Source organism: Vanessa cardui, chromosome 17 (genome assembly GCF_905220365.1).
Source record: "Vanessa cardui chromosome 17, ilVanCard2.1, whole genome shotgun sequence".
Lineage (NCBI taxonomy): Eukaryota > Metazoa > Arthropoda > Insecta > Lepidoptera > Nymphalidae > Vanessa > Vanessa cardui.
The window spans coordinates 7601615-7609563 of record NC_061139.1 but is presented as its reverse complement, the minus strand read 5'-3'; the positions used below and the strand labels follow the sequence as shown (position 1 = coordinate 7609563).

At 32.2% G+C, this 7949-nt stretch overlaps 1 protein-coding gene across 1 annotated transcript in view; it reads left to right on the top strand.

Annotated features, from left to right (window-relative positions):
• The first annotated feature begins 7385 nt into the window (after positions 1-7385).
• Positions 7386-7949, top strand: part of LOC124536810 (cGMP-dependent protein kinase, isozyme 2 forms cD4/T1/T3A/T3B) — a 149572-nt gene continuing 149008 nt past the window's right edge. Inside the window, exon 1 of the mRNA XM_047113418.1 lies at positions 7386-7736. The gene's annotated coding sequence lies outside the window, so the exon portion shown is untranslated. The remainder of the gene's footprint in view (positions 7737-7949) is intronic.

Genomic DNA, 7949 nt, shown 5'->3' with positions numbered 1-7949 from the left:
ACTGTTTACAAAAAAAAAAACACGACTACGATTTTGATTAGTCGAGAATACGTCTTTTAGTAGCGTTAAGCTTATAATATCTAAGTCACTTTTCTATAAAAGCTTACATTGCTTGTCAAAAAGTACAGTCCCGCCAAAATTGTTTTCACGACGAGAATATATTTAAAATTTGTATTATTATATAAAGTAATTGTAAGTCTATAACAAATTTTGTCATTAGGTACAGAATCATGAATTAAATATAGGAGTAGATACGATTCCGATATAGCGTCTTTATACAATGGCAATAATTAAGGAACAACGGTTTCTGGTACAGTCAATTATACAATTTTAAACAATTATATTTATCGCGTTTTAAGGATTCGACTTTAAATCCAATTAGTTTCAATTGATTTGAATAATGTCAAGGATAATTGTAATTTGTATTCTTAGTAAATTGTAACCTGAATTAACGTTTAATTGAATTTTAATTATTTAAAAAAAATACAATCTTCGACGTTTTAAAAATGTAATACTCAAATTTTACTATAATTTCGTATTATAAGTTGTTAGTTTAAATTACAAAGTTTTATGATATTCCGATGGAAATTATTTGAGACAAAACAATAAATCGTATTGACAAGAATAAGTATTTATAATCTTGTGTCGCGTGTGAAAGGTTATTTAATATGCGTTTTATAACGATTTGTAACGGTATTGATGATTTTTTAGGCCAATGACGTAGTTAAAATTTATTAGATAAAAACCGCTTCGACAATTATTGTGAGAAACCTTGAGCAATATTGTAAAGAATTTAAATACTTTTATTTATAAGTTCATCACTCATAAATGACGTAACTGTCAAAACAGACCTACTCAAAATTAACGCGCCTGAAAAAAAAAACAACGTTAGAAAAGGTTGCCAGCATTAAAAATGTTATTTAAGATATTCATTTCGGGATATTTACCATGTTTTTTATTTTTTGTTCGGTGGAGCTCGATATTTCGACATTATCTACGAATGCCTTGTTCACGAGACTGGAACTTACAAGGCATTCGTAAATTTCAAAACATTTCGTGAAAATGGTAAATATCCCGAAATTAATAACTTTAATAATAAAAATAACCATGTTAATTTAAAATCTTATAGTAAAAATGTTGCTGAAATAAATAATACTATTAAATTAATGTCATACTAGTTGAGTAATATGATTTTTAGAAGAAAATTTCGTCGCGTATGAAACCACAGTTTTTCTTGCTCTCTGCTAAGCCATATGTTATCTGTGGTGACACTGTCGAAGTACTTGTAATGTCACGCGGTCGTTGGTATTATTAGTATTAGAATTTAAACAGGCGAAATACGCCTTACAACAAATTATACAAGATAATTGATTTAAGCAATTTTTCTTTTCTAGATTTATCTTTCTTTCTCGTGTGTATTAAGTTGTATTGACAAAGAACGAATCTCTATGAGTTGTGTGATTGAAATGAGATTTCCACAACTTGATGTAACTTTAAAGTCTACTGTCCACTGAGCTATGGCTAGTGTAAGAGATTAAATCTAAGCTTGCGTTAAGTGAGCGAATAATATTAAATTATCGTTAGTAACTTTCAGTGGAGAGTACACTTAAATTAATATGTAGTTGACAGCACCGTTTAGGTAATTTTGTATTCTCTATCGTTAAGGTACATGCTTTGAGCGAACGTTACGGTTTCATATTGTTCAAACCAAAATTTTGTTGTTATTGGTGCAAGTTGTACTACGATAATTTATTTTTAAATAAAACTTATAAAATTATGATGGTGGTTTATTATTTCAAATGTTTTCAGGCAAAAATTCAAAAATCAAAATTAACTTTATTCAAGTGGGCTTTTACAAGCATTTTTGAATAGTCATTTAACAAATAAGTGAAGCTACCATCGGTTCGGAAAGTAGATTCTACCGAGAAGAACCGGCAAAAGCTTCAGTAATTACTCTTTTTCAACATTTAAAAAATACAAAGTCATGTTAGCTGATACAATTATTTAAATGAATATATCCTGCTATAAAGGTCAAACATCTGTTGTTTTCAGGTTAAATAACTTTATCACTCAAAAATAACCTTACAGTTCACTTTACAATGAGCATTACATATGAATCATATACAAAGTTGGTTTTAGTGGTAGAATCTATGGTAGTACATATCAAATTGGCCCAAAAAGATAAATAAAATAATGAAAATATCACTAAATAATGTAAAAATTTTAATTTTATACATAAGAGAATATGAGCTTTTAAAATAGAAATAATATTTACTAATATCATATACAGTTTTGTAGTAATTGAATAGTACACGGTAAGTTTTATATTTTTCTATACTGTGTAATGATGTTGATGATATGTATCAAATGATTCTATTGATAAATAAACACATGACTTCTAAATTTCCAACTATAGCTATTTTTAACATGATAACATGTGAGTACAAGATAAAAATTCAGTTTGTTGTCTGTCCCCCACTTCTGCCGAGGATCTGGAAAATTCGGCCTTGACAATGTGCAAAAACCCGTAATTATTTCCATATCAAAACCTTCCTTAAGAATTGTTCTATCCATTGGCTGAAACCAATAGGCGTCAAATAGCCTATTGGTTGCGACTTGCGAAATGGAATGGTATGCGAAAAATAAAGTGTCAATTATTGTAATCAGTATATATTGATTTTAAAATGGTTATTTACTAACGAAACTTGAAAATAGTACTTAATTTATTCAAAAATACATAAACAAAAATGCATTTTTAAGCGTTTGTCACAAAACGCTCCTGATTGGCCGGGCTTGTGATGACGTCACTTGCTTGTTAACCTTGCTTGCCTACTATATTTACCACTATTTAAAATAGAGGCAAGTGACGTCACCGACCCCATTGTCCAAGTAACGTTTTCGCGCGCTATATAAATATGGAATTTTTAATATGATATTTTTATGCTGATATGTACTAGAAATAAAAAAATCTACTTTTACTGGGTTCCTTAAATTTCTACTTAATAATATATACTGTATTTTAAAAACCAGTCAAATCGCCTATTGTAAGCCTGTTCAGTAGTTTTGGAGGTTATCGCGTTTAGACAGACAGATGCAGCTGGATTAATTCGTTTTGAAATATGTAGAGATAAATATATTAAACTATTTCTAAGGCGGAAAAACTAACTCCAACCGAAACGAGGAAGTGGCTAAGACGTTCGGTTGACCGTCAAAGAATATTTCATCGAGATAATCTTTAGATATTTTTATCTCATGAATCACGCGACGCGGATGTCAGGAAGCTTCTGAAAATATTTAATTCTAGACTCGAGTGTTCAATTTCAATGCGTATAAGCTATTACGTTTTACGATTGGTGTTATTAGTTTTTTCGTTTTTGCATATGGCCCTGTGCAAAATCATTTGGGTAGGTAGCATAGGCTTGTCATATGACATATATTCTACCGCCAAACTGATTTTCTATTATTTTATTCCGGTTTGGAGAGTGACTGAGTCAGTGTTATTACTCGCACAAGGGACTTAATGGAAGTCATAGGTATATAACGAAGTAACGTTTGTAAAATAACCTTTGTCTGTTTTTACCAGTCAGTACTGGTAGTACTAAATTAAACATTGCATAAATCAAATCGTTATTCACAAATAATTCCTTTATTCTTATTTTATTGCTAGATGTGCCCGAGACCTTCGTGCGCTCATGAATCTAACTGATTCTTTTTATATAATTCTAAAATAAAAGTAGCCTAAGTTACTCGTTATTATATCAGCTAAAGTCTCGTCAAAATCGCTCCAGCGATTCCTGAGATTGGCCGGAACAAACAGACAGTCAAACAAACAGACAAAAATATAAATTTTAAATAATGTTATTTTGGTATACGTACCGTGTTTAAAATTATATGCATTTAGTAAAAAGCGATTATTGTAATATTACAAGCGGGCACTTTACTTTTATTATATGTTAGTTTACTCGTTCCTGTTTTGCAAATATATAAGATATATGGTTAACATAAATTGTGCATACTAAAGAACATACAAAAGAAATAAAGCTAGCTATTTTTGGACTAGTGATCTTCACGAGCGTATTTAAGACAACTCAAAAAAATCTGCACTATCTCATCAAAGGATTAAATATGCAGAAAAGGTCAAAAACAATACAAATATTCAATTTATTTATAAATTCTGTACAACATCACATCCATTACTCCGATCCCAATGTAAGTAGCAAAAGCACTTGTGTTATGGAAAATGAGAAGTAGCGAAAGTACAACAAACACCCAGACCCAAGACAACATAGAAAATTAATGAACATTTTCTGCATCGACTCGGCCGGCATCGAACCCGGGACCTTGGTATGTACCCCGGTTTTCATGGTACGCCCCATGAAAACCGGTGTACACACTACTCGATCACGGAGATCGTCAAACTTATTTGAAAGAATAAGGTAATAATTCATTCGTACAACAGAATAGGGGCTATTTTTTATCATGTAGGTACATTGTACATTTTTTTTGGTATAGGTTGGCGGACAAGCATATGGGCCACCTGATGGTAATTGGTCACCATCACCCACAGACAATGAAGCTGTAAGAAATATTAACTATTCCTTACATCGTCAATGTGCCACCAACCTTGTTAACTAAGGTGTTATGTCCCTTGTGCCTGTAGTTACACAGGCTCACTCACCCTTCAAACCGGAACACAACAATACTTAATACTGTTATTTGGCAGTAGAATAACTGATGAGTGGGTGGTACCTACCCAGACGGGCTTGCACAAAGCCCTACCACCAAGTAACACATTGTATTATGTATATTGTATTGTATCTATTGGTCTTTTAATTAAAATTTATCTATAGATTTTGGCAAACTATGGAGTTTGTTGTTTTGGCTTGTTGTCTTAATTAGAGTTGACGGACAAAATAACCAAATGATCAACGCACATGGCAGACATTCATAATAGTGATAGTAGTGCCATAAGAAATATAACGAAGCCTGCTATTTGCATTTTTATACGAGCATACTATATTATCTTCTTATATTTATCTCTTTTACGATATGTTTGACGGTGTTGATCAGATTCCTTCTGGAATATACGAATGCCAGAAATACAGCACCAGAATTCATACTTTCCTCATTTAAAAAGTATATATTATTAGTGCACACGTGTCATCCCTGAATTATTCGATTTATTTTATTGTGAACGAATACGCAAAATGGTCATCAATCTGATCCTAGAATCAAAGGAAATACAGGCAGATATCTTATGGTACGTACATTCGTACATGCCCGATCGTTTACTACATTGATTCCCAAAGTGGTCCAGATGGACCCCCAGAGGTCCACAGGAGACATGATGGGGTCTACGTAGGTGTAAATGCGGGTCCATAAGATGTTAATGAGGGTTCACAACAATTTATCTGCTTTTGACAGTAAAGAGCAAAAATGTAAGCATAGTTTATAAGCATAGTAAATATTACCTTATTAATTTTTTCTTGTAATTCTATTCTTTTAATAAGTAAAGTGTTAGAAAATGCACTATTTTTCGTTCTTAGTTTACCTATCAGAATATAGGGACAGAACTCAGAAGCGATACAATTTTTATTTTTTGGCGACTTTAAGAATGTGGTAGAAATGTAGCAGCACCAGTCCACCGAAACCAAGAAAATTTTGAAAGTGGTCCACGAGAACAATAAGTTTGGGAACTACTGGTTTACTACATAAAAAAGCTGATTAACCGATATATCTGTTTCATACATTATAAGTCAGATTTAAATATATGATTAAAGGTACATTCTTATCTCTTACACGTCTAAATTCTTATGTAGATCTCTCGTATAAAAATATGCAATCGATCTTAAAGATTTTATAAAAAGATAATTCTTAAATGGAATATTTGTGTAATCTATAAGGGTAATTGAGTTTATATATACTCGTACATACTAGTTGTCGCCTGCGGCTCCTCTCGCGTTTTACGGATCAGTCGTCAAGTTATCATTTCTTGGGGTTCAAGCTTGCTTTCATCATAATTGGTCCAGTAGTTTGGCCGTGAAATAACAACAACAAAAAAAATAAACCAAAAACCAGACTACAGTAGGATATTATATAATATCAGTCATATTTTTGGTAGAAGTCATACCTATATATATATATATATATATATATAGCTCACAGATACATATTTCATATGAACGGAAGTCGAAATTAGATTTCATAAAAAGGCACTTGGCTAATCTAATTGTATAAACAGTCGGCATATTAAATTGTCTGACACGTGCGTTTTCAATAATAATTGGTAGGTAAATTATAAGAAATATGTTACGTAAAATATATCTTATAATTTACTAAAAAATATGCAGGAAGAAAGTTATTTAACGAAAGTAAATTGGAATATATGGAACTATGTTTAAAAATTGTAAAAATTATATTTTTCCTAATATTATTTTCTGGATATATTCGTAAAATAAAATTACATTTTGTAGTTAAAATACTTTATTCGATAAATGATTCAAGTACCACTAGCGACATCTTGTGGACAGTAGCCAAATGTTTATGTCGCACTTCTATTTTATCGGCACATAGTGAAGTACTCCACTAATTCTAAACTAAAATGTTCTTTATATCTTATCGCTTTAAGAAGTAAATTTTCAATGTACCGACCGTTTTGTCTTATTAAATAAGGTCTACCGCCTATTGGGATTATACGTCATCATCATCAGCTCATGTAGTATTGCTGGTCAAAGCATTTTCCATGGCAGTATATGCTGCCTTACGGATGCCTGCTGCCTTATAGTTCTACCTAACTACAGAAAGGAAATATACGAAAAATAATAAACAATTTCAATTTTAATTTTTTTTTCGTTAACATTTCGAATATTATCTTTGATTTATAAATAGCTAATGGCATTTTTATCATAAGATACACATAATCAGTAAGTTCTATTTAATTGGTATAATTTTGTCAATCAAATAAGCAATCGTTCGGTTATGAATTATGATAATCACCTCAATATGTAAATTTACCAATATATTATAATTATAGGTATTGTTTATGTTCTAAAAACTACGTTTCATATATTCTAAATACAATTCAATGTCATTGAGCAATAAAACAAAATACCTATATGTCTGCGAATACCTATTGACGTAAAAGATATTATTTATTATATATTTACATACTAATTTCATTTTAAATAGATAGTTTAAAGTATATCAGTGGTGAGAACAGCAACTAATTGACTCATCCAGAAACTTTTCCCTTATTCACCCGTATAAAACGTTGGATAAATGACGTAAATTTGTTGCGCATTCATTCATATTCACAGCGCGGCGTTTTTATTTATACCTTATACCGCTTATCGGCGCATCACGGCGGGGCTTATAGCCTTACAGTCTCTGTTTAGTTGCCATACGGGCAGCGAGGTAGCTACTCGTGTCGAGCTGCCCTCTAGCGGCGTCGTGTGCCGCTGATTCTCAGTGACCTTGACTCGGCTGTACGCCGTTCATTGGCCGCGATGCCAAGACGAGTTGCGGCTTTATCCTGTCCCTAAACTATGTTAATACTCTGAATAAATATTACCAAACCGGGAACTGTCTCGTGAGTACGCCCGCGCATGCAGGTGGCGGTTTAATTGCGCCTGTCAAAATGATGTGACAACTGAACATAACCTCTCAACTGTGTTTTTATATTTTGAATGTGAACATGACGACTTGGAAAATGAGAAAACCGTCGCGTAGTGGTCCCGGTGAGATATACTTTCTAATTCTTACGTTCTAACTTGTATTAAAGTTTAAGGTTATGTCATTTATACAATGCATGTATTGTTTTGAAAGCCGGCTCTGCACTGGAAACGCTGCAGTTCACTCATTTACATTAAGGCAGACAAAGCAGTGATCTCTCTGCGGAATCTAAAAATAACTCGCCCAGTAATGGCGGTTAGGTTAATCAGCGTTTTACT